This window comes from Mastigoproctus giganteus, chromosome 7, assembly GCF_048544385.1.
Source record: "Mastigoproctus giganteus isolate SK-2022 chromosome 7, ASM4854438v1, whole genome shotgun sequence".
Lineage (NCBI taxonomy): Eukaryota > Metazoa > Arthropoda > Arachnida > Uropygi > Thelyphonidae > Mastigoproctus > Mastigoproctus giganteus.
In genome coordinates, this window is record NC_143581.1 from 144,960,396 (window position 1) to 144,987,205 (window position 26,810).

Sequence of the window (26,810 nt, forward strand, 5' to 3'; positions counted from 1 at the left end):
TTTTCTGCAACTGAATCTGAATTATCTTTAAACATTCTAAACCACATGTGAGCTGTGCTTATGGAGGTATAGATTCACCATAAGCCCCTTTTAACATTTCATATGTTTCAGCTGATGTTTTCTTGAAACTGAAACAAAATGTGTTTCAGTTTCAAGTTCCTCACGTACCACATCCATTGCTACATAGGCAAAACTGAGCAGGTCACACTGTGTGAAAGGTGTCACACCTTGTCATTTGGTCAAGCAAAACTTAACCAAATGACAAGGTTGCACTGTGTGAATGATTCAACTGCACAAACAATTGCTACATGATGCAGCTTGGCTTGGTCTTAAATTTGGCACTCAGCTAGAAATACAGCTGTTCAGAAAAATCACGATCATTCTTTATTGAACAGTTGTGTGTGTGTGTGTGTGTGTGTGTGTGTGTGTGTGTGTGTGTGTGTGTGTGTGTGTGTGTGTGTGTGTGTGTTACAGTATTTATTGAACTGAATACTAAGGGAATCATATGACTAATGAAATTTAATAAGAATATGGAATATAGGTATTCAGAGTAAAAGTATACCTCTAGAGCAACAAGGACAAGTATATAGATAACCTAAGTTGGACTTCACAAGGGCTAGCTCCACTCAATACATCCTATCAATAATTGGCTAAGAGTATCTGTTTCTGTTTGCCATTTGCCAGTTTGTCTAGCTTCAAATATTCTAAAAAATTATATCATATTAAAAATATTATACATACAATATTTTTTAATGTAATGCCTATTAACTGTAATGCACTACTTTTCATCCAGCAGATTGATAGCTATATCATGAATAAAGTATATCCTCTAAAGTAGCATTTTCTGAAACTGGATGCGACCCCCTGGAGGGGTTGCAGCTCGATATGGTTGAGTGTGTAATGTATAAAAAAAATCATCTTTGTAGTAAAAATGAGGGTTAAATCCCAGATATGTTATTAACACTTGTTACATTAACTAAATCACAAGATAAAAGCCCTCTTTTCTGCTCACATGCTATTATGTTTAGTTTATATTTTTACATTGTTGGTGGGAGTACTAGTGGTAAAAAATCTAAGGTTATTGAAGTTTTATTTATTTGACATCTGTTCATTAGAGATATTCTATTACATTTTATATGTATATAAGGATATATTTTTTTTTTTTTATGTAAACCCCAAACTCGAGAGGTATTAGAACCTATAGTTTTTTTTTTTTGTAGTTGTTGGCGCATCGGCTTCTCTGGCCATAATGCACCTCCCAAGGTTTTTGCAGTACTTTGATCCAAGCCCGAGGTGGGATTCGAACCCGCGACCTTTGGGTTGCCAAGCAGGCACTTTAATCCCCTGGCTAGCCCGGTCGGCAAAGAGAACCTATAGTACTTAGTACCATGCTTGGGTTGGAAGTTAAGAAGACGAAAGAAGATATTTGTTGACATTGGACTTGAACTTCTGTAGACTGTAATTTTCAGGAAATACATATGAAGGAAGGTTGTTCCAGAAAACGGCAGTTGAATGAATAAACGAGGAAGATGAAAAGTTGGTTCTGTGAGTTTGGAGTTGGGCAGTAAATGGATGTTGGCTGGTGGCGGCACGTGTTCGGACTGTTTTGAAAGAGAGAGCGGGAATTATAGAAGCCAATTCAGAAGAACAGTGCCCATGGAAGTATCTGTAGAAGAGGCATGCAGCGGAAACAGTACGTCTATGAGACAGCGAGTGGAGAGACTTCGTTAAAGACGAATCATTAATTAACCTAACTGCCCTCTTCTGAATGGAATCGAGAAGCCTGAGAGAGGTTTTGGGGGCACCACCCCAGATGTGGGAACAATATTCCATGGCAGAGCGGATTTGCGATTTATACAGAGTGAGCAGCTGTTTGGAAGAAAAGTAAGGCCGAGAGTGAAAGAGAAAACCAAGTTTTTTAGATGCAGAGGAAGCAATATTTGTAATGTGCTTGTGCCAAGAGAGATTAGAAGTCAGGGTAATCCTCAAAAGAGATATATCATTTTGCCTAGAAATCGGAGTGTCACTAAAGATAAGCATAGGAGAAGAAGAATCCTTTTTGCGAGATATAACACAAGACTGAGTTTTAGAAGATTTGAAATCAACTAAGTTGTTTTTGCCCCACTGGAGAATTACCTGAAGATCGGCATTCAAGGAATTGGTAGCAAATTTCGAGAAGTTGAAGCTGATTGAGCAGGACAAGGTTTCTCAAAATGGAAAGTGGAATGCAATGTGCTATCATCGGCAAAACTATGGATAGGATTTCCAGTCAAGGGAAGAAGGCCATTAATATACAAGAGGAAAAGAGTGGGGGAAAGAACTGAACCTATTCTATATATGATTTATTTATATCTATTTTTTTTAATAAAATATTATATTTTTTGTTTGTTTATTTCCAATAAAATATTAGTTATTAAAGTTATTGGGAAATTTATTTATTACTCAATTTTAACCTTAATGTAATCATTAGTTTTACTCCCGGAATAAGGGAGCGGTGGTTGCACACTTTCATTTGGTATTTTAGGGCGTCAGGGTATCACAAAGTTTGAGAACCTCTGCTGTAAAGGCCAAAATTCAAATCAGGAATTACACTGGGAAAGAAGTGTGGAATACAAGGTGAGCAGTTTTCAAAAAACTAAGTGTTTCATACGTGCATTCTTTTTTTTTTTTTTATAAGTATGTAAACTTATAAGAAAAAAAAAAAAAAATCACTTTTCACAACATTCTGGTAATACTTATGAGTTAAGGCGAACAAATTTAAGTGGTAGAGGATGTATTAGCAATTCTGAGTACTTCAGTGTGCTGAATAACAGATTTTTTGTTATTCAGCTTTCTTGGACAAAAGACATAACGGAACATAAAACTGAAAAGGTATGGCTACAAGCTAGATGTGCAGTGAGATTGTCACAGACATTCTCTCAGATATACAAGACAAGCTGTACTTGCCACCTGGGAGTCTGAAACACTGATGGAATTGATATATTCAGGTGACGTTCAAGTCAAGTGGACCCAATTTCGGCAAAGTCGGACAATCTGCGACAGCCAAATCCTCTGCTGGTGGGACTGTTAGTAATCCTGGGAATAACCTCCATGCACAAGCACACTGTGGGTGACCACCCAGACGTGAACCAAAGTAAGCAGGGGTCGAGGTGTGGCGCCCACACCACATGGAGGAATGCTGCCCCTCTATGTTACCAGGCAGTACTAGGTGAAAGATAACTCTCAACCAGTGCAATACCACCACTTTGCTTATTGGAGGCTTGAAGTGGTGGAACCCATGTTCAGTCTCCACAGCTAAGTTCCAGTCAACCCTTCCCCATCTCTTCCATCATGCAGTATGACTGATGACTTTTGAGGTTATGATGAATATCATAGCGAAATCCGATCTTCCTTACATTTCAAGGGTGCAGCTCTAAAACGGTGTTTGCAGGCCGCCCACTAGTTAGTACACCAGACCGAAACTATTGGTAGCTCTTTAGGAGGCTTCCTGATCAGCTAGTGTATAATCTTGCTACCTCTACTCTGCCAGATAGTGACTGGGGGGAGTCTGAGTAGTGTGTATGCAGGGGGCGGTTGTTGTTTGGTTTTTAGGAGATTTAGCAACTAAGGCCATTTTGCTCCGGGGATATGCGGTGGTCATTCTCTGACATTTCCGCATCCTCAGTATTTGGTAGTCACGGGCTCGAACCCCGGTCTAATCAAGAAGCGCGTGCTACACACTGCTGCTCCTGCCCACCTGGCTAAGGAGGCGCCATGCTGGGGGCATTATTGAGGCCACGTTATGTCAGGGATCTGGGTATATTCTTATACCCAGATATAAGAATATACCCAGATCCCTGATATACCCATGTGTACGCCACATCCAAAAATTTCATTACTTCATACAGCATGTCCCACACCCCACTTTTTCTTACTATTGAATACACCACGAATTGTCAAACTAATAGAGTAAGCTTATGTGCGAAAAGAGCTAAACCTCCTAAACATTTCCTAGTTCATTTCACAAATATATGTGGTCTCAATTCTAATCTCAACAATGTCCATTTCCACTTGCAGTCTGCCAAATCCCACGTACTTTTTCTGACAGAATCTCAGTTATCGATTGATTCAAATACTGCTCATCTCAGTTGCCCAAATTATTCACGGTATGATTCCTTTCGCCACAAAGGTAGTACTTGTGCATATGTCTGTTCCGATATTCCATGTCACATACTTAGTAATTTGGAATCTCCTCTTTTTGATCTTCCCTGGCTTAAAATCTCTCTACCTCACTGTGTCAAATTCATCTGTTGTCTCTACCATTCTCCCAACTCCATTAATCACTTGGAGCTTTTTGACTTCCTCTCTTTGCAACTTGACTTTCTCCAGTCCAACTTTCCTAACAGTGAGGTAATTTTCCTCGGCAATTTTAATGTTCACAACTCCAGCTGGCTTCCGTTTTCTAGTCACACTAACTCATCTGGCCAAGATGCTGAGGCTTTTGCAATTACCAATGACCTTGCACAGATTGTTAATTTACCTACAAGAATACAAGACAATCCTAACCATACAGCCAACACGCTTCATCTTTTTCGCACAAACAACCCTTCTAAGTACATGGTCAAAGGGAGTGGTCCTTTAGACACCTCAGATCACAACTTCACAACTTGGATCAGGATGCCGACCTGAACAAATTCGCTGCTGACCGGACTTACTGGAAAAAAATTATGACGAGTAGGACTAATCAGCAATGACTGATGTATACCTTGCATCTGTTCCTGTCTGACTGAGCTGGCGCTCTCATCTCGATGTTAAGCCAGCTCAATCAGATTTAACTCTCGTAAGGAGTTCTCTCCTTTGTATTATAATATGTTTGCTTTGTAAAATTACCTTTTTGTAAATAATTGTTCAATTTTCCCGGAAGTTTGGGAAACTGTAAGCCCCTGGCTTTATAGCAATGAAGGATAATAAAGATTATCTCTCTCTCTCTCTCTCTAACTTGGTGATTGTTGCTTCTCCAATGGAGACTTTATCTCATGGCTATTCCCAACTTTGTACTGTTTGGCATTACAAGAATGAAATATAGGATGACCTGCGAGATTTCTTTTCTTCTTTACCTTGGTCGGATTACTGTTTCAAAACTTCTGATGTCAACGTTTGCTCAGACCATGTCAGTGAAATTATTCTTGTAGGAATTGAATCCTTTATTCCACACTCCACTTTAAAATCTTGTCCTTTATCTAAACCTTGGTTTTCCAATAAATGTATTAATGCTGTTCAAGAGAAGAATATTGCACATCGTAATTGGCTTGTTTCCAATTCTTCAGTTTCATTTTTTGCCTACACCAGAGCTCGCAACAATTGTAAAGCAGTTATTAATCAGTCCAAGCTAGATTTTGAACGGGTTAAGAGGAGAAAACTTGCTTCTTGCCCTAATTGTAGCCAAGCATTCTAGTCTCTTGCCCAAGCTATTGGCCGCAACTTTTACCTATCTCTGCTCCCACCTCTGTCAAAACCAGATGGTTCTGTTGTCACTTCAGCCAAGGATAAAGCTAACCTGCTAGCATCCCATTTTTCTTCCAACTCAGGTATTAATGATCTTGGTAAAACAACACCTCATACCATGCTCCATTAAATGTCTCCTGTGCTCTTCCATAAAAAGGATGTCAGAAGGATTTTGACGAATCTTGATGCTAAGAAAGCTCCAGGTCCTGATGGTATTTCTCCACTTGTTCTCAAAACCTGTGCTCCTTACTTACTCCTGTTCTTTGCTGCCTTTTTTCACTTTTTTATTCCAAAGCTGTTTTCCCTTCTGCTTGGAAATTTCTCATATCCAGCCAGTTCCTAAAAGGGAGGGTGACAAATCCCTCCCATCCAATTATCGTCCCATTGCAATTACTTCTACTCTTTCTACAGTAATGGAAAAATCAATTAACCGCCAACTCTTAAACTACCTAGAAACCTTCCATCTAATCAACAATCACCAGTACGGATTCTGTCAGTGTCAATCCACTGGTGCTATTCTGGCTTATGTTACCCATTTATGGACAAATTCAATGGAAAAGTTTGGTGAAACACAAGTCTTGACATCTCAAAGGCTTTCGATCATGTTTGGCATAAAGGTCTTCTAAACAAGCTTCCGTCTTATGGTTTGTCAACTGTTTTTTGTAATTGGTTATTCAGGTTTCTCTCTGATTGCTAGCTGAGGGTGATGGCAGATGGCTCTCTGTCTTCTAACTTCTCCACTAATGCTGATGTTCCCCAAGTTTCAGTTCTTTCCCCCACTATTTTCCTCTTGTATATTAATGACCTTCTTCCATTGACTGGAAATCCTTTCCATAGTTTTGCCGATGATAGCACATTGCATTCAACTTTCCATTTTGAGAAACCTTGTCCTGCTCAATCAGCTTCAACTTCTCGAAAATCTGCTACCAATTCCTTAAATGCCGATCTTCAGGTAATTCTCCAGTTGGGCAAAGACAACTTAGTTGATTTCAATCCTTCTAAAACTCAGTCTTGTCTTATATCTCACAAAAAGGATCCCTCTGCTCCTATGCTTATCTCTGATGACACTCCGATTTCTAGGCAAGATGATATATCTCTTTTGGGCATTACTCTGACTTCTAATCTCTCTTGGCACAAGCACATTACAAATATTGCTTCCTCTGCATCTAAAAAACTTGGTTTTCTCTTTCACTCTCTGGCATTACTTTTCTTCTAAACAGCTGCTCACTCTGTATAAATCGCAAATCCGCCCTGCCATGGAATATTGTTCCCACATCTGGGGCAGGCCCCAAAACCTCTCTCAGGCTTCTAGATTCCATTCAGAAGAGGGCAGTGAGGTTAATTAATGACTCGTCTCTAACAGAGTCTCTCCACTCGCTGTCTCATAGATGTACTGTTTCTGCTGCATGTCTTTTCTACAGATACTTCCATGGGCACTGTTCTTCTGAATTGGCTTCTATAATTCCCACTCTTTCTTTCAAAATAGTCCGAACATGTGCCGCTACCAGCCAACATCCATTTACTGTCCAACTTCAAACTCACAGAACCAACTTTTCATCTTCCTTGGTTATTCTTTCAACTGCCATTTTCTGGAACAACCTTTCTTCATGTATTCCTGAAAATTAGTCTACAGAAGTTCAAGTCTAATGTCAACAAATCTTCTCTCATCTCAACATCCAACCCAAGCACGGTACTAAGTATTATATGTTCTAATACTTCTCGTGTTTGGGGTTTTCATAAAAAAAAAAATAAAAATATTCCAAATCAAAAACAAAAAAATATCAAGAAGAATTTATGAAGTATGGCTTTACTTACAGCATTGATGATGAGCAACATGCGTAATACGTTACAAAAAAACTGGCTAACAAAAGCACGAAACCTATTAATTAAAAAAGACACACATACAAAATATCCAGAGATAAAGAAAAAAACTAAATTCTTTTTCAAAAGACATCTAGACGCCATACAAGGTCTGAAATCTTTTATGAAGAAACACACTGCAGTTCTTTGTAAAGCTTTAAGAGAATCACTGGAAATTTCATATTTAATAGGAAAAAAATTTGAAATCGCATACTATTGCTGAATCTCTTGTTCTCCCTGATGCTATAAAAATGATTTCAATTATGCATGGAGAAAAGTGGAGCAATGATTTAAAAACTACTCCTATATCCAGAGACAGTCTCACAGCATATTACAGTTATAGAGGACAACATAAAATTCAGTTCATTATATCAATTGAGATAAAGTCCAATTTTTGCAATACGGTTAGATGAATTCAATGATATTTAAAACCTTGCTCAACTAACATGCAGGTTAGTGCAAAAGCATCACTTTAAAGTAGCCATCTACCAAAGGAGTTAAATTAATTAATTAAATTGCATCGTTTTGGTTATATCTCATATTGTGAATGCCTTCACAACGAGTTGCCATGGTATTGTACTACCTCGAATAAATAACACTTCACCAGTGGAGAAGACTACTGTTATTTATTCTCAGTGGATACCACCACCCAAACGGCATCGAAGCTTTTTGGCTTCTCTTCGGTGGGTGGGCAGGTACCCTGGTGTTGCAATAGTGACAACCCAGTTATGAAGTATAACTTCACAATATAAGAGATGCCTGATGGTGTGCAGTGATATAGACTATAAAACAATCAAGGGCAAAGGTCTCATGCTACGAGATATAATGACTAATGTGTAGGTTGGTGCAAAAGCATCATTTTAATGTAACCATCTACCAAAGTAGTTAAATTAATTAATTAAATTGGCATCGTTTTGGTTATATCTTATATTGTGAATGCCTTCACAACAAGTTGCCATGGTATTGTACTACCTCGAATAAATAACACTTCACCAGTGGAGAAGACTACTGTTATTTATTCTCAGCGCATACCACCGGTGAGGTGTTATTCATTCAAGGTAGTACAATACCATGGCAACTCGTTGTGAAGGCATTCACAATATAAGATATAAGCAAAACGATGCCAATTTAATTAATTAATTTAACTACTTTGGTAGATAGCTACGTTAAAATGATGCTTTTGCACTAACTTACATGTTGGTCATTCTACCTCATAACATGAGGCCTTTGCCCTTAAATATTTCATAACCTTGCTCAACTTATTGTATATGCAAGATACTACGAGGGAGATATTTTAGAGAATTTTCTATTTTGAAAAGCTTTGGAAGGAAGAACGACGGACAAGATTTTTGATGTTATAAATACAGTCGGTCCTCGTATAACACGTGTTTGCATTACACGAATTCGATCATACATGATTTATAAATAGGGGAACGTTATCTTATATAACACGAACCGAATTCGCTTATACACGATTCGCCTTTGTGTTTACAAGAAATGGCAGTCGAATGCGGAATCACCCCAACTGAACGCAACACGATAGGAACGAAGAAGATTCTGAAAATGTATTTATGTGTTTTATATCAGTGAAGGGGAAACACATTTCACCATAATAACGTAAAAACCAACACAATTCCAGCTATCGATAAATGCAATTAGATGGAGTTTACTACCAGTTTATAACAGATTCCACTAGCAGAAACGCAACTGGAAATTGTTTTTATTGTTTTATGGTAGTAACCTCCAAAAATGTGCTTTAGTAAAATGCGAGGTGTTAATTAATAGTGTATCTCGGCCTTTACGGTGTTGTTTATTCAGTTGCTACACGCGCGCAGCTTTGTTTCTGTGTCAAGCGTGCCACCTCGTTTGTAATTGTGCTTTATTCCCTAAAAATTAGTAAAATACTTAAAAGGTGTGAAAAGGAAGCGTCCTGGCTAAGACACTGCAGATTCAGAGAGAAAAAAAAAAAGAAGCAATATCGATAAACAGAGGCGGACTGGGTCAAAAATTCTTACCCGGGAAAATTTGTAGTGGCCTCATACTACGGTTTATGGCCAAAATCACACCAACCCCCGGCCCACCGCGGTTTCCCCCGTAAGGCTTATGGCCAGTCCGCTTCTGTCGATAGAGAAAAAATACGAAATTGTGAAACGCTTTGAGCAAAATGAAAGACCATGTGATATTGCACGTGCTGCAGACCTAAATGAGGCAACGCCGAGAATTACAAAGAATGCAGAGAAAATAAAAACAACTTTCATAGCGGGAACAACTCAAAGTGTAATTAAAATCCATTAGATTAAGACACAGAGAATTGGAAGAGATGGAACGGCTGTCATCTCTTTGGATAGAAAATCAAACAAAAAGCAAGTTTGCTTACGATAGAAGCAAAAGCATTAGCAATATTTTATTACGACTTACGTATTATAATTTATACTTACGTATTATAAAATACGTAAGTATTTTATTACGACTATTTTATTTGATATAATAATTTTTTTTACGAATAAAATACGTATTTTATCCGTAAAAAATACTTTTTTAGTATTAAAAAATACTAAAAATACTTTATTATGATATAATATTATTTTTATTACGTATTTTAATCGTTATAAAATACGTAAGTATTTTATAATGATTAAAATTACCCGATTATTTATTGTGTTTGGTAATGTTTTGGTTCCAAATGTGTGTTCAATCTTGGGTGGTCGGCACCTAACCCTACTTTTCCCATAGGGCCTGTTGTTTATATTGCACGATTTTGCATTGCACGAGGATTTCTAGGAACGCAACTATCGTGCTATACGAGGACGGACTGTATTTTCTTTCAAACAAATATAATGTGGAACAACTGCTTTGCAATTTGTATTGATGGTGCAGCTGCAGTAACAGGATAAAATAAAAGTTTAAAAGGCAAAGTAAAGGAAATGGCTCCAAATATAGTTTTGAATCATTGCATTACACACAGGGAAGCATCAGTAGCAAAGGAAAGGCAAACTGATTTGCACGAAGTTTTGAAAGATGAGATAAGTGTGATCAACTTTATAAAAATAGTAGAAGTTTAAATAGCTGACATTTCGCAATGCTTTGCAATGAAGTGGGATGAAATGCTTCTTTTATACACGAAACTAAGCTGGTTGCCCAGTGGCAAGGTGTTGCGATCTTTTTGACCTCAAACATGAAGTTTTATTGTTTCTATCAAAAATGGCTTGGAAAACTTTGTTGGTTTTCAAAGAAAGTTCAAACGTTCACTGGTGTTCAAAGAAAGTGCATCCATCAAGTAGGAATTTCACATTTCTAACCACTTTTCACAATGGTATGTTACATTAATGACCAGCATCACAAATAGAAATATAAACAAAAGATATTTATTAACAGTTAAGGCAAAGCTAAGTAATATTTGACATGTACTCTCTCAAAATATTCCAAAATGAGCATTTGCAACCTTTATACAACAGTTTTGCTAAACACAACAATTATGACTGAAATATTATCAGAAGGCCTCAATTTGCTTCAGTTTATCATTTTAAATGGAAAACAAAATGAAAAGTTCACCAGGTGCTAACTAATATTTAGTTGAACAGCCTCTGCCCTGATGACAGCAGCAGCACACTGTCGAGGCATTGACAAGATCAATTTCTGAAGATAATCAACTGGTAGTTTGTGGTTCCAAACATGAATTATGGCTTCCTGAAGTTCACAAAGGGTCTCTGGTTTCTTTCTGGCAACTGCAGATTCCACACGATGCCAACAGTTCTCTATAAGATTCAGGTCTGGGCTGTTTCGTGGCCAGCTAAGAGCTGTAATGGACCATTCTTTCAGTTTTTGGTTCGACGTATTTCTGCGAGCAAATATTTTTGAACATTAACTATATTAAAAATAAATCAAGAAACCATCATCTGAAAAATGCGAGCATCTTTAAAAATGATATTCGCATGATGTTGAGAGAGACTTGCTCAAGAAGTTCATCAGCAAAAGTCACATTAATTTGTATCTAATTAGATGTTTGTTATGTTTTTTCAGTACAGTAAACCCTCGCTATTTGCGGGGGTTACGTTCCTGAGAAATGGCTCCCATAGTAATAAAAGGGTTCTGTTCCAAAGTATGAAATATATAAGAAAAACTAGTCTAAAATTTTGTCTATGTATGTATTATATGTACCTTCACAATATGACTATGCACATAGACAGTACATAGTGAAATGCAAGCATGAGGCATCGAAATGAAAATAAGAAACAATTTAATAATAATAAATATTACATTATTTATAATAAATAATGTAATATTTATTAGAAATTTCAAACAAATCTTTCAATCCAGCGCTTTTGCTATAGCTAAAAAACTTATCCCACCAGTGCTATCACCAGTTTCGCTAAAGTGTTGATAAAGGTGTTTTGCCTTTTCACGAATGATGAGTGAACTTAAGGGCATTTTATTTTGAGTTCAGTCTTCTATCCACAGATTTAAAGACTTTTCCATTTTTTCCAATTTAACATCACGAGTTACAGAGCAAATTTTTGAAGCAATTAGCACGTTTTCACGGACACTATGGCAGATTTTTTCTTCCGATTTTTTGATTGATCGTACCGTTGACTCATTGATTTTATAATGTTTTGCCACTGAGGAGACACTTTCACCATTAGAAATGTGTCTAATAACTCAATTTTATTCGCTAATGTCATCACCTTCTTTGATCTTTTCACATTTCCCTTGTTATTCGTAGCCATATTTTTGTACGAGTTAGAAAGAACTTGTCCACAATAAAGTCACTTTCTTCCGTTAACACACTCGAAAGGATCTGTTTTACACTGCAAAACGGTAGATTTATCACTTTTGTAAGCATATCAATTTATAAATTTATTCAATTTATAAGCATATAAATTAAAAGCAAACAACAAAAACTTCCATGGCAAGTGCATAAACACATACTGAACAAGGATTAGCGAGAAACATCCACGCTCGCAATTTTGTCACCCCTCTCCCCCCCACCACTGAGCGTTGTTTTGACAGGGAAAGATAATTTTTGCCACGCCCATGTTTTTTTTTATGGCAGAAAATGTTCATGGTGCTTTAAAATTCATTTTATATTAAATCAATTACCGTGAACAGTGGGGGTTTACTGTATTAATAAATAATATTAGAAAAAAAAAAAAATATATATATATATATTTTTAAATAAACATCTTCCCACTCTATTCCATTTCTTAAAAAATTCTCGCCTAACCCCCCCCCCCCCCTTCTCCCAGCTTGAACTGAGTTGCAGCTTTTCGGATTCTCTCTCTTTTTAAATTAGATCAAAAATGGCTCTTCACTCAAAAAAGGTTGCCGGCCCCTGGCATAGGGTGTCGGATGAGAACTTAATCAAATTTTGCAATATTCTACAAAAACTTTATTATGAAATTATTTTTACTTATGTTATTATTTTTTACTTATTTTACTGGCGCCTCCGTAGCCAGGTGGGCAGGAGCAGCAGTGCGTAGCACACACTTCTTTATTAGACCGGGGTTCGAGCCTGTGACCACCAAATACGGAGGATGAGGAAAGGTCAGGGAATAACCACCACAATTCCCCGGAGCAATTTGGCCTTAGTTGCTAATGTTCCTAAAACCAAATAACAACAACTTATTTTACTTATTTTTTTATATACTTGAATAAAAAATTTATGCCTAATAAGTTGTGCTAATATACTTAATTTGTTGTTCTTATTCTTAAAAACATTACTACTAAAGTAATAACATCAGGAGAAAAAAAAAAATTTTAGAGTACATATCCTTTTAATTTTCAATTTTGCCTGATAGCAAAGGATGAATACCGGCACCTATTTTTTTTTTTTTTAAAAAAGCACTGGATCAAAGTAACAGTTGATGAAATACTACATCATCATCTACGCGTGTCAATCTTATCTGATGCAATCTGTAAGAAATATTACCATATACTTACACTATTCAGATGACAATTGACAATTACAATTTTAAGGGGTGATGCACTTTCTTTGAACACCAGTGATAAAATAGAAACTTTCAAAGGGAAGCTTAACCTTGGGAAAACTGAATATGAGCATAATAATACTGAATTGTTCCCACACTTTTCTGATTTTGTTATAATATTAATATGTTACAATTTAGGTATATCATTGTCACCCACCTAACAATGCTAATTAAGAAATTTTCCAAATGATTTAATGTATCTCCAGAAAAAAAAAAAAAAAGCTGTATTGGATTCGTGATCCCTTTGAAATTTCTTCATGTTTCAAAATTACCAGTCAGCTAAGGAAGGTTTTATCGACTTGTCGTCTGACAAAGCATTATGTGCTCTTTCCAAGACTACTTGGAAAAAATTTTGACTTTCTCTTCAAGATGAGTATCCAGAATTATCGAAAATGGCGATACAAACATTGCTATCTTTTTGGTCTACATATTTATGTGAGATTGGTTTCTCAAAATCAACAGCTATAGAAACAAAAAAAAAAAAAAAAAAAAACCCCATTCCAGACTTGAACCAGAAGATGACATGAGATTAGTAATTTCAAACATTGCACCAAATATTACTGGTTATCGGGTGTGTCCTTCTCGTTAATTGTTTTGTTTTGTAACTGTTCATTTTTTATTGATTTGTAATCTTAATTGAAGAATAAGAATTTGATTTATTGTTTTTGCCATATTCAATGAAAATATTAAACAATTATTTTATTCCTTTCTCAGTACTCGAATAAAATTTTCTACTACATAATTTATAAAATGGCATTTTTCTTCTCTAAAAATCTGGTCATCGCACCTCGAGGTTTACAACAAGGGGTGGCATCAATTTTATATTTAATAAAGAGGATTGCGAGCGAAATACGTTTGCACGCCACTGGCTTAAACCATCTTTTAAGCTCGAAAATGGAACAGCCTATAGATTCATGTCTAAAAAAGTTTTTTTTTAATTTTTTTTTCCAGAATTAATATATTTTTATTTTTTTTGCAAATTAATTTTATGTTTTAATAAAAAATTTGCATAAAATAAACTACTGTAATCCATTAAGAAAAGATGTGATATTGGTACTTTCTAAGCAGAATGCATAAATCCAAAAAATGTTTTCCAAAAATTAAAAAGAAAGTTGGTCACCCGTTAGATGCCCCCTCACTGTTTTTACACTTTTTGGGGACCACCACTCAATTAAAATGAGGAAGGATGGTTGCAGGGCAGATGTGCAGAAATTTAATTTCAGCATAGAGGTTAGTTGACTGTTGGAACAAACTTCCATCTGATGTGGAAGTGGGAAATTTGAATAAGAGATTTAAGAACTAGACAAATTATTAGACAGGATGGACAGATCATGTGGAAAGGTTGTTTTTTTTTTTTTTTTCCTGATGCTGTAAAAAGCTTGTTTCTTTCCATCATTTACCACTTACTAATTCTAACATCAAATGAATTAGAAGGCATTTTAAGATTTTAGAACACAATAATATTCACATTATAACTTTTTTGATATACGATCAAAAAATATGTCATATTTGCTTATGATAAATATGACTTATCATACACAAAAGTTAATCTTCAAGATTTAACAATGAATAATATTTAAAAATAAGCAACAGTAACTGCATATGAGAACTTTATAATGGCCTTGCATCAATAATGGCAATTGGCTCGACTTAACGGAAATCTGAAAACAAGGGAGTGCAAAGAGTCACCTCAAACAGTATACTTTGGAAAAACCTATTTGTTTACACTTTCTAAACTGTAAACACTTGTAAGAAGGATTAAGAGTTTAAGGTGACAAGCTAGAACAATTTTGTAGTTCAAATTTCCCACCAAAACCAGTAAATGATACTAGTTTGTATCAAAAGGGAAGTGATTCAACCAAAACTTTGATATACAGTTAAAGAATATGATCAAATACTTGTATCCTAAGCTCAGAAGAATTATTCTTAGAGTTGATATAATTTAGAGTAAAAAAATAAATAAAAAAAAGAGGTTAATCTTCCAATTATAAAGTTCCAAGAGATTTCTACATTCCAGGTGTAACATCAAAAGAGATACATATGCTCTGAAAAATTATGTAACACAGCTGGGGTATTATGCTCTAAATAAAGCTGTTGGACTTTTTTCCACCCTCGCAGATTTACTGCTCAGTGTTTTTTATAAGCAATCATACAAAACTGTTGATGTATTACATACATACTACACATACTGTACACAGTAATAACCGAGCAAGCAAAAATAAGAGCTGTATCTTCAACAAGGATATTTAAAATTAAGAAACATAAACGGAACAAGCTACTGTAATAAATAAAAACAGGATAAAATTTCAGTGTGTGAGGACTCCAAGATGATGAACGCTGTCTGATTCCTCAAACATGGACAGATGAGAACTACCCTATAGACCCAACTATGTGATATTGAAGGAAGCTTTGTGGAATTTTTTTTTTAACATGAAGATTTTACATGCAGTTTGTGTGTGTGCACTGCAAGCCTTTTTATTTTAAAGGACATAATACAGTTTGTGCATCTTTAAAAATTCCTTAAATATGTTTCAAACAGCATCTACAGCTTTAAAAATTTCTTTTGATTCCAAATGGCAGGTCCACTACAGATCTGCGTAAATTAAAAGGTCTTGTGGATTAACTCTAGGCTTGTGGGACTCTGCAAAGCTTATGTGGGGAAAGTTCTCTTAACACGGCACTCCTTAATTGGTAGATGGAATTTATTTTGTAAAGTTGGTGTTAACTTAAACAGAGGATGTGCAAGGGTTTCTGCTAAGGCAGAAAAGTGTAAAACTTAATTTGTCTATATATACTAGGAGTACTGTAAATAAAATTAAATGAATTTGAGCTTTGGATCAAGTCAACTAAAGGTGATGTAGTTAGGCTTACCAACATAATATGCACTCAAGAGATTTGAGACAAAGAATTTAATTTCAGGGAACACTGTGTGTTACGAGGAGAGAGAGGAATGGACAGATGGGCAAAGGAGTGATGCTTCTGATCAAAAACTGTTTGAAGGTGATAAGAATCTGACCTGATTCAGGTCAAGGTATTGCATATGTTCAGTGTAATGTGAAATGAACTGTAGTAAAGGGAAGATGTTAGAAGAGGTATATTTTCTTGTTTATACTCCGGCATGACCACAAGGTCAGTGGAGTTTACAATAAATCGATCAATATAAATCGTATTTAGCAGTCACGCGGTTGAGTCCCAGTCCACTCAAAGGGTGTGTGCTACTGCACTTGCACTCCTGACCACATGGCTATGTCTTATATGCCAAATGACTGAGAAGCATGACAAAAATCTCTTTAAGCAAGCTGAATAGGCTAAAAGGTATGGCTATCTCATTATGGGCAACTGCAACCATCCTCCTATAGACAGGAAACACACTGTATTCATGACCACCTAATTAACAGTATGTTGGGCTGCATTTTGCAGTGATAACCATTTGTAACCAGCATGGCATTGACTCCAGAAGTCTGTGTAAGGTATCCTACACTGACTGAACAGAAGATATCCCATAGTTTAGCAATAAAGTGAGGCGGTGGCATGGACTGCCAAATACTGCATTCCGCCATATCCACAAATGTTTGACTTCATGTCGGAGGAATTTGGCAGAAAAGGGAGCACATAAATGCTTGGACTTGATTCTCGAACTATTCAAGCATAATGCTGGCTTTGTGACAGAGGGATGTTATCTTTATTAGCATTAGTAGAGGCATATGATGCAAGAAAGCAAGCTTATGCAGCATCAGCCAAAAAAAAAACAAAAACACCTCCCATTTCATTCCTCCATTCGCTCCAAATACCTGTCCAGCTCAGCCTTAAATTTATTTAGGCTATCAACTTCCACAACAAAGCATGGAAATCTGTTCCACCAACCAACTACCTACTGGCTAGAGGCAAACTTCCGCACATCTATCCTACATCTGTCTTTCCTCAATTTGAATTTATGCCCTCTCGGGGTGATTATTCTGAGCAAGAGGAAGAAGAATCCCATTAGTATTGAGCATGCTCAAACCATTCAAGGCTTTATACACCTCAATCAGATCACCTCATAGGTGCCTAGTCTCCAGACACTGTAATTTGCAAAACTTAAGCCTTTCTTTGTAAGAGCAACTCTTGGTTCCATTCACTAATTTTGTTGCTCTTCTCTGTACTTGTTCCAACAGCTCTACATCCTTCTTAAAATGAGGCCTCCAGACCTGTATACAGTACTCAAGGTGTGGCCTGACCATTGCCTTATACAAGGGGATAATCACTTCCTTATCCCTGCTAGAAAAATTCCTGTATATCATTGACAAGACACCATGAGCTACTCTTGCAGACCATCTGCACTGCTCAGAAAATTTCATATCTGCCTGCACAATTACCCCCAGGTCCTTTTCGTTCTCTATCACTGTCAGTGTAGTACCACAGAGTTGATACGTTACTCTGGGGTTACTGCTTTCCACATGTAGTATGTTTATTTGCTTGTCATCAAATACACACCCATCCATACGTTACTCTGGGGTTACTGCTTCTCATATGTAGTACTTTACATTTGTCAATGTTAAACATCATTTGCCATCTTGTTGGGTTGCTGTTGTTGTTATTTAGTTTTTAGGAGCATTAGCAACTAAGACCATATTGCTCAGGGGATATTGTTATTTGGTTTTTATAAGCGTTAGCAACTAAGGCATGTTGCTCCGGGGATATGCGGTGGTCATTCCCTGACCTTTCCGCATCCTCCATATTTGGTGGTCACAGGCTCGAATCCTGGTCTAATTAAGAAGCGTGTGCTGTGCACTGCTGCTCCTACCCACCTGGATACATGGTCACCACGTAGGGCAACACCTGGTCCAAAATAATGTGAAGGTAAGATTTGGTGGTGAGGGTGGGTTCATTGGGGATAAGGGGGGGCCTAATGATTTCATGAAAACACCAACCGAAACAGGATATCACCACTGCTACCAGCCCGATTTTGCCAATCATGCCATCTGGTTCCAGCTGTTTACTTGCTTGTCATCAAATACACACCCATCCATTGGCATGATTGAGCTGGAATCTTGATTCTCTGTGCACCATGGTTGTAGTCTTCTATTAATTGAGGTATAGTGAGCCATCCATTGTCCCTGGCAGCACATGCCAACTGCTGTTTACCTCAACTGTTAATCAGTAGTGGTCTCCTCTTCTGAGAATTTTTATCACTGTGCATCCCTCTTCAGGCCATTACCACCACACCTTCACTATAGCAGCCCTCAAACAGCTGAAAATGCCTGCTGTTGCTGAGATACTGGCTCTCCTGGCTTCCTAACACCACAAACATTCTCCATTCAAAGATGTCAGGTCCCTTCATTTCCCCACTGCACAGGTTTTGAACTGACTAACTGGCAGACACTGCGATCACTATATATGCTTCACTGGATGGTGATTAGCATTAGTAGAGGCATTTGATGTAAGAAAGCAAGCTTATGCAGCATCAGCCAAAAAAAAAAAAAAAAAACCACTTCCACTTCACCCCTCTGTTCGTTCAAAATACCTGTCCAGCTGAGCCTTAAACTTATTTAGGCTATCAACCTCCACGACAAGGGATGGAAGTCTGTTCCACCAACCAACCACCCGCCGACTAAAGGCAAATTTCCGCACGTCTATCCTACATCTGTCTTTCCTCAATTTGAATTTATGCCCTCTCAGGTGATTTTTCTGAGCTAGAGGAAGAATCCTATCAGCATTGAGCATGCTTAAACCATTCAAGGCTTTATACACCTCTATCAGATCACCTCGCTGGTGCCTAGTCTCCAGACACTGTAATTTGCAAAACTTAAGCCTTTCTTCGTAAGAGCACCCCTTTGTTCCATTCACTAATCTTGTTGCCCTTCTCTGTACTCGTTCCAGCAGCTCTACATCCTTCTTGAAATGAGGCCTCCAGACCTGTATACAGTACTCTAGGTGTGGCCTGACCATTGCCTTATACAAGGGAATAATCACCTCCTTATCCCTGCTGGAAAACTTCCTGTATATCATTGACAATACTCCATGAGCTACTCTTGCAGCCCGTCTGCACTGCTCAGAGAACTTCGTATCTGCCTGCACAACCACCCCAAAGTCCCTTTCATTCTCTACCACTGTCAGTGTAGTACCACAGAGTTGATACGTTGCTCTGGGGTTGCTGTTTCCCATGTGTAGTACTTTACATTTGTCAATGTTAAACTTCATTTGCCACCTCTCAGCCAATCTGCTCAACCTTTCCAGATCCTGTTGCAGCAGCATAGTGTCAGTAGTGTCCTTGACAACCCTGCCAACCTTTGTATCATCTGCAAACTTGGACATTAAGCTTGATATACCATCATCAATATCATATATAAATACAGAAAACAATAATGGACCCAACACTGAGCCCTGAGGGACTCCACTAATAACATTAGTCCAAGATGAGCAGTGTCCATTGATTACCACTCTCTGTCTTCTCCCCCTCAACCACCCCTTTATCCATAGCAGCAATTTGCCTCCAATGTCACACTGCTCCAATCTGTGTAGCAGTCTTCCATGTGCAACAGTATCAAAAGCCTTTCTAAGATCCAAGTATATAATATCAAAGCTATTCCCTGCATCCAGTTCTTTTGTAACTGCATCATAGTATCCAATCAAATTGGTCAGGCAAGACTTCCCCTTAACAAAACCATGCTGTGTCCGAGCTATAACTGAGTCTTGTCTAAATGATCCTGCAGTGCTTCTTTAACCAGTGCCTCCATTAATTTTCCTGGAACCGAAGTTAAGCTCACAGGTCTATAATTACTTGTGTCAGCCTTTGATCCTCCTTTGTGAATTGGGGTCCTCCCCTGAGTCCAAGGAAGCTCTCATAATTATGGCTAAGGGTTTGCTTACTTCCTTTGCTGCCTCCTTTAATATAACTGGATAGATCCCATCCACCCCGGGTGCCTTTCTTGTGTTTATCTTCAACAATTTCTCCTCCACTTTACTCCCAGTTATTTCAAGATTCTGTAGCTTACTGCTAGAGTTGAATACACCTCTGGCATTCCCCTCGCTGAATAACTCCTCATGTGTGAATGTCGATGCAAAATATTCATTTAGTTTGTTAGCTACCTGAGCAGGATCATCAACAGTTCACCCATCAATATCAAGTGGACCAATCTGATTCATCCCCTTCCTTCTAGAGTTTACATAAGTAAAGAACTCGTTGCTGTTTTTCTTTGCATCCCTTGCCAAGGATTTCTCGTAATCTGCCTTCGCCTGCCTAACTTCCTTTGTAACTTGGTTGCATATGAACTTGTATCTATCATAGGCTTCTATGTCATGTGTTAATTTGTAAGTATCCCATGCATTTTTCTTCTCTGCCATATGCCTCATTAGTTCATCTGACATCCATTTTGGCCTAAACCTTGAACAATATTTCTTAGTTGGTATGTAAAGCCTAGTAGCTTCCAAGATAAGTTCTTTGAATGCTTCCCATTTTGAATTTGCTGTTGGTAACATCATCAGTTGGTCCCACTGTATAGAATTTAAATACTGTCTCAGTCCATCGTAGTCGCCTTTACAGAAGCAATAACCCTTCCCTTTACCCCTAATGGTAGTTACCTCTTTGAGTAAATCCCACTTCAGCACACTGTGATCACTGCCACCTAGTGGTTCATTTATCTGCAGATTCTTAATGCATGAAGAATCACTGCTGATAATCAAATCAAGAGTATTACTCCCTCTAGTTGCCTCACGAACATGCTGATGTAGAAAACAATCATCCAATAAATCCACAAAAGCCCTGCTAGTGTGTGAGTGACCAGCTCCCAAATTCCAGTCAATATCTGGGAAATTAAAATCTCCTATTATAAGACTCTGATTTACTGGCCCACTCTATTTCCCTGTACAGTTTCTTATTATACTCATCAGAGTCATTAGGCCTATAGCACACTCCTACTCTCAATTTTGATCTCCCAATGCTTATGTCACACCAAACTGACTCAACACTGCACTGTCCAGCGATGTTGACTGGCTTCACTTCCTTAGTTTTTATGTGTTTCTTAATTAATAGCATAACCCCTCCCCCCTTCCTATCCTTTCTGTAGACGTTGTACTCCCCAAATTCCAGTTCTGCATCTCTTATATCTGTGTGACACCACGTCTCTGATATCCCAACAATATCTGCCTTTGAGGTTTTGAGCAATACCTCAAATTCATCAAATTTGTTTACTAAACTCCTAGCATTGGTGTACACGCAAGTTTTTTTTTTTTTTGATTTGGTAGTTGTTGGCGCATCGGCTTCTGTGGCCATATTGCACCTCCCAAGGTTTTTGCTGTACTTTGATCCAAGCCCGAGGCGGGAATCGAACCCGTGACCTTTGGGTTGCCGGGCAGGTACTTTTACCCACTCGGCTAGCCCGGTCGGCCGTACACGCAAGTATACCTGCACCTGTTTCTATTCTTGGCTACCCTAACACAACCCATGTGTTTACTTGTACCGCAATGGCTCCCAGCAGTCTCTGAAATATCATGCATCTTGTTTTTCAGGCTTCTGCTCATTCTAATAGAAGCAGTGCAAGAATCTCTTTCACCTCTGCCAGTGGCTACTGTCAATCTATTGGTCTTTGTCTTCCCCCAAGCTAGCAGTTTTCCGACCCACCTAACACTGCCTCGATAGCATCAGCAAATATTCTTGCACCCTTTCTATTTAAGTGTATCCCATCCCTGTAGAAGCAATCTCTCCTGTTAACAAGTACAGTCCAGGCTGAAAAAAATTCTACCCCTAGAGCCTTGCACAATCTTTCCAGGGCCGAATTGATCGACAAGGCTCTCATCATATACTCCCTCCTATCGTGTCTGGGCAGAATTGCAGACACTTTCAAATTCAACCCTAATTCTCGGCTTTTGTTCAACAGTGACCTGTACTTGTTAAGTAATTCAGCCGGTCTCCTACTCTTAATATCATTAGTGCCAACGTGCACAACTATATCACCTTTTGTGCCCTTAAAAGATGACATTCGCTCTACAACGTCATCAACCTTTGCCCCTGGCAGACATACCCTGGTCCTGTTCCACCTATCCTTTTTACAAAGCATGTTCCCCGTTTCCCTGACAATAGAGTCACCAACAACTACTAGTTCCTTCGGGACCAGTGCATTCTGCCTTGGGAGTTGCCTCTGTGTCACGTGATGCCCAAGTGCAAGCTCTGGCGTTGATGTGGGCAGCTGAGAGCTTGATGGGTCTCTCAATTTAGTTTCTTCGAGGGCATCCACCCTGTCCTTCAAGCTCTCATATAGGCCCACAAGAATGCTGAGTTGTTGCCTGATATCGATACACTCCTTACTGATGTCACTCCTATGGACTGTGGGATGCATCCACTCATGAGTATATGGGGTAACAGGTCTTCAAATGAACTGGATAATTGCTACTTATCTGTCCAACATAGTCTGCAATATTCTGGTTCTCAATAAGGAACCTAACTGTATCTGTATCAAAAACTTGAGAGTGAAGCAACAATAGCAGGCAGTGACCACAATACCACAAGTATAAGTTGTGTCAAACAAAAAAAAGCTATATAGTCAAAAGTAGCGGCGAGAAATACAATTTGAAGAGATGGGACTATAAGGAATTTAACCTCAAAGCCACAAATGCCAATCAAAGTAATCAGTAAACAAAATGGAATGGCAGTTAATGTTAAGAGGTTGATTGACGCAAAAAAAAAAAAAAAAAAAAAAACCCACACACAAGCATCAAACAGTTACAGACAATCATGTGATTCCAATTGGTATGAGCATAAGAGACTGTAATAAAGCTAGTGGTGGAGTGAGATGCACAACTAATTATGAGAAAGCATTAGCAAAGGAAAATAATAACGTGGATAAGGAGTTCTTCTCATAATGAAAAAAAGAAAGGGAATAAATCCAATGGGCTAACTGGCTGCAACAAATGGTCCATAGACAGCCCAGCAAAAAATGCAGATGAGATCATTAATTGAAGTCAACAGCAAGATCAAAACTCCAAGGAACGTTAGGGAATTAGACTGCTGTAAAATAAATGATATACTGATCTCGGAGAAGCACTTTTTAGAAAAAGGTACTGAAACTGAAGCGGGGGTGAACCAGTAGTGGGGGGGGAAGAGAGATGGGATATACTCAATTGTAACTAAAAATAATGTACATGAGTGTATCAAACCATTGGGAATATTAATAAGAGCATCACTGGACTCCAGGAAAATTCCCCTGGACTGGAGAAGTGCTGTTTCGCCAATCCACAAAGGTGGTGTTAAAGAGGAGGTGGTTAACTATAAGCCAGTGAATTTAACTTCTATGTTAGGGAATACCATGAAGTCCATAGTTAAGGACATGACTAAAGACCATCTTGACAAGGATGATGTCATGAATAGATCCAAGCATGAGTTCGTTAAGTGGAGCTCATGCCTGACCAATATGGCAAATTACTGTGATGTGGTCATTACACAGGTAATGATTATTATATTACACATCTAGAGTTTCATGCAGCATTTAATGCTATCCATCGCGGAAGATTGCTAAATAAACTGGAGGACACTGGTAAGATCTTATGCTGAATCATAGACTGCCTAAAAGACAGGAAATAGATGGGTGTCACGAATGGTTATTCTTCAGGGGTGGGCCAGGGTAACGACTGAGATCCTTCAGTAACCAGTGTTAGATCCCCTCTCATTCTAATTGTTATAAATGATACTGACAAGGGTATCCAATGGAAGATGTTAAAGTTTGTTGACTATTTGAAGACAAGAAAGATGGTTAACAAATGCTGTAATAGCAAACTAGTTTCACAGTAAACTTTGCAGAGATTTTCTGTAGTTCTTGTGTGGGTGTTATTTACCTTTGCTACAAGGAGTTCACACCTTGCCAGAGTTACCAACCTTAGAAAGCAAACCTATGGGCCTTGAAATTATACATTATGGTGTGATTGGCAACACTACAACACTCCCCCACCCAGTGCAGGCCAAAATCAACAGGGACTTTTCCCCCTTGGTGAGTAAACTTGTCAGACTCTGTCCAATAACTGGTACGAAAATTTTTAGACATTTTAACAACCGGTGCGTACTGGCTGAATATCCACTGGGTGCAGATAAAATTTCAATCTGCCAATTGCAAAAGGCAAGACTACTTGGAACAACACATTGGAAAGGTTGAACAGATGGGCTGAGAGGTGGCAAATGAAGTTTAACATTGACAAATGTAAAGTACTACATATGGGTAACAGTAATCCCAGAGCAATGTATGAACTCTGCGGTACTACACTGACAGTGGTGGAGAATGAAAAGGACCTGGGGGTAATTGTGCAGGCAGATATGAAGTTCTCTGAGCAGTGCAGACGAGCTGCAAGAGTAGCTCATGGTGTCTTGTCAATGATATATAGGAATTTTTCTAGCAGGGATAAGGAGGTGATTATTCCCTTGTATAAGGCAATGGTTAGGCCACATCTTGAGTACTGTATACAGGTCTGGAGGCCTCATTTCAAGAAGGATGTAGAGCTGCTGGAACGGGTACAGAGAAGGGCAACAAGATTAGTAAATGGAACAAAGGGTTGCTCTTACGAAGAAAGGCTTAAGTTTTGCAAATTACAGAGTCTGGAGACTAGGCACCGGCGAGGTGATCTGATAGAGGTGTATAAGGCTTTGAATGGTTTGAGCATGCTCAATGCCAATGGGATTCTTCATCTTTCTCAGAATAATCACCTCAGAGGGCATAAATTCAAATTGAGGAAGGACGGATGTCGGATAGATGTGCGGAAATTTGCCTTTGGCCAGCGGGTGGTTGGTTGGTGGAACCGACTTCCATCACTTGTTGTTGAAGTTGATAGCCTAAACAAATTTAAAGCTCAACTGGACAGGTATTTCGAACGAACGGAGGGGTGAAGTGGGAGAGGGTTTTTTTTTTTTTGGCTGATGCTGAATAAGCTTGCTTTCTTGCATCATATGCCTCTACTAATGCTAATGCTAATGCTAATATTTTACAATGATACCTTTGATTATCTTAGACCCTTGGGAAAGGAGGTAGGAAGAACCTGTATACTGCCTCTCACCTGATGAAGATGGATGACATCAAACTATGTGGCAACTGAGAATCAACTCCAGTAGTTACTCCAGATCACCGAAGAGTTCAACACTGACATCAGGATGAAATCTGGCCTACACAAATGCAAGGTCAACGGACTGTATCATGACAGAGGAAGACAACAATAAATATCTGGAAATGATGCAGGCTCACCAGTTAAAATACATATTGATCACAGCAATAAACACCTACACGGCCTCAGTACTAACATATGCCTTTGGGAACATAGGCTGGAGCAATGCTGAGTTGGAGGAGATTATGAGCTCAACCAGGATAATGATGACCAATGGCCACCAACACCACCCAAAGGTGGCCATCGAGAGACTGATCATAACACGGAAAGGAGGGAGCGGTTTGACCAACCTCACTGAACAAGGGAAAAATGTGATTAAAAACCTGAGGGATTACCACCATGAAAACAGTGTCAATTTACCAAGCAATAAGAAAGATGGCCAAATGATACACACTGCTCAACCTCAACAAGGATATCCCACTCATACAAATAGAAGAAACAAAAACAAAGAGATGGGTGAAGAAGGCACTCCATGACCTCATCAAGACTACACATATAAAATGGCTTTCAACACATGGCTCAAGAACAGGAGGCTCTTCTTGAAGACTGAAGGATTCGTGCTTGGCATCCAAGACCAAATAATCAATAATAGGAACTACAGGATATACATTGCCAAAGATCCCAGAGTGACTGATGACATATGTCAAAGATGCCACCTGCCCCCCAGAAACAATCCAGCATATTACTGTGTGATGCAGTAATATCACCCAGATGGAATATACACATAGACATGACCAGGTTGCCAGGACAATATATCAGAAGCTAGTGCAAATCCACTAGTTGATCAAAGAACGTATACCATATTATAAGTATGATCCCCAGGCAGGTCTTGAGACTCCTACTCACTAACTAGACTGGGACCACGCCATAATAACCGACAAGATCATCCTGCACAAAATACCAGACACAACCCTCATCGGTAAGAAGGAAATGGCTATTTACTTGATCGACAAAGTGGTGCCCAAAACCAGCAACTTGCAGTAAACCTTTGCAGAGGTGATTAGGAAGTATGCAAACCTAAAACTGAAAGTCAAAGAAACATGTCATAGGAAACAAGTAATGACCATCTCAGCCACCATGAAAACCACTGCCATGGTGCCAATGAGCCTGCATAAAGAACCTTGCAGCAATAGGCGTCTCAGAGAACATGGAACTCCAGAAAGCTGCAATCCTTTATGCCTGTAGGATAGTAAGAGAGTTCTTCGACTAGAGTTACTATTAGTAATAATAATAATAATAAAAATAATAAAATTCCACAAAGGAGAAAAAGTTTTATAATAATAAAACTTTTTATTATTATAAAAACACATTTTGAACAACAATTAAGCATAAATAACTATTTTTTTTTTTGTAGCAGAGGCATTT

At 38.3% G+C, this 26,810-nt stretch overlaps 1 protein-coding gene across 1 annotated transcript in view; it reads right to left on the bottom strand.

Annotated features, from left to right (window-relative positions):
• Positions 1 to 26,810, bottom strand: part of LOC150083245 (U3 small nucleolar RNA-associated protein 15 homolog) — a 192,624-nt gene that overhangs the window by 119,647 nt on the left and 46,167 nt on the right. The window lies entirely within an intron of this gene.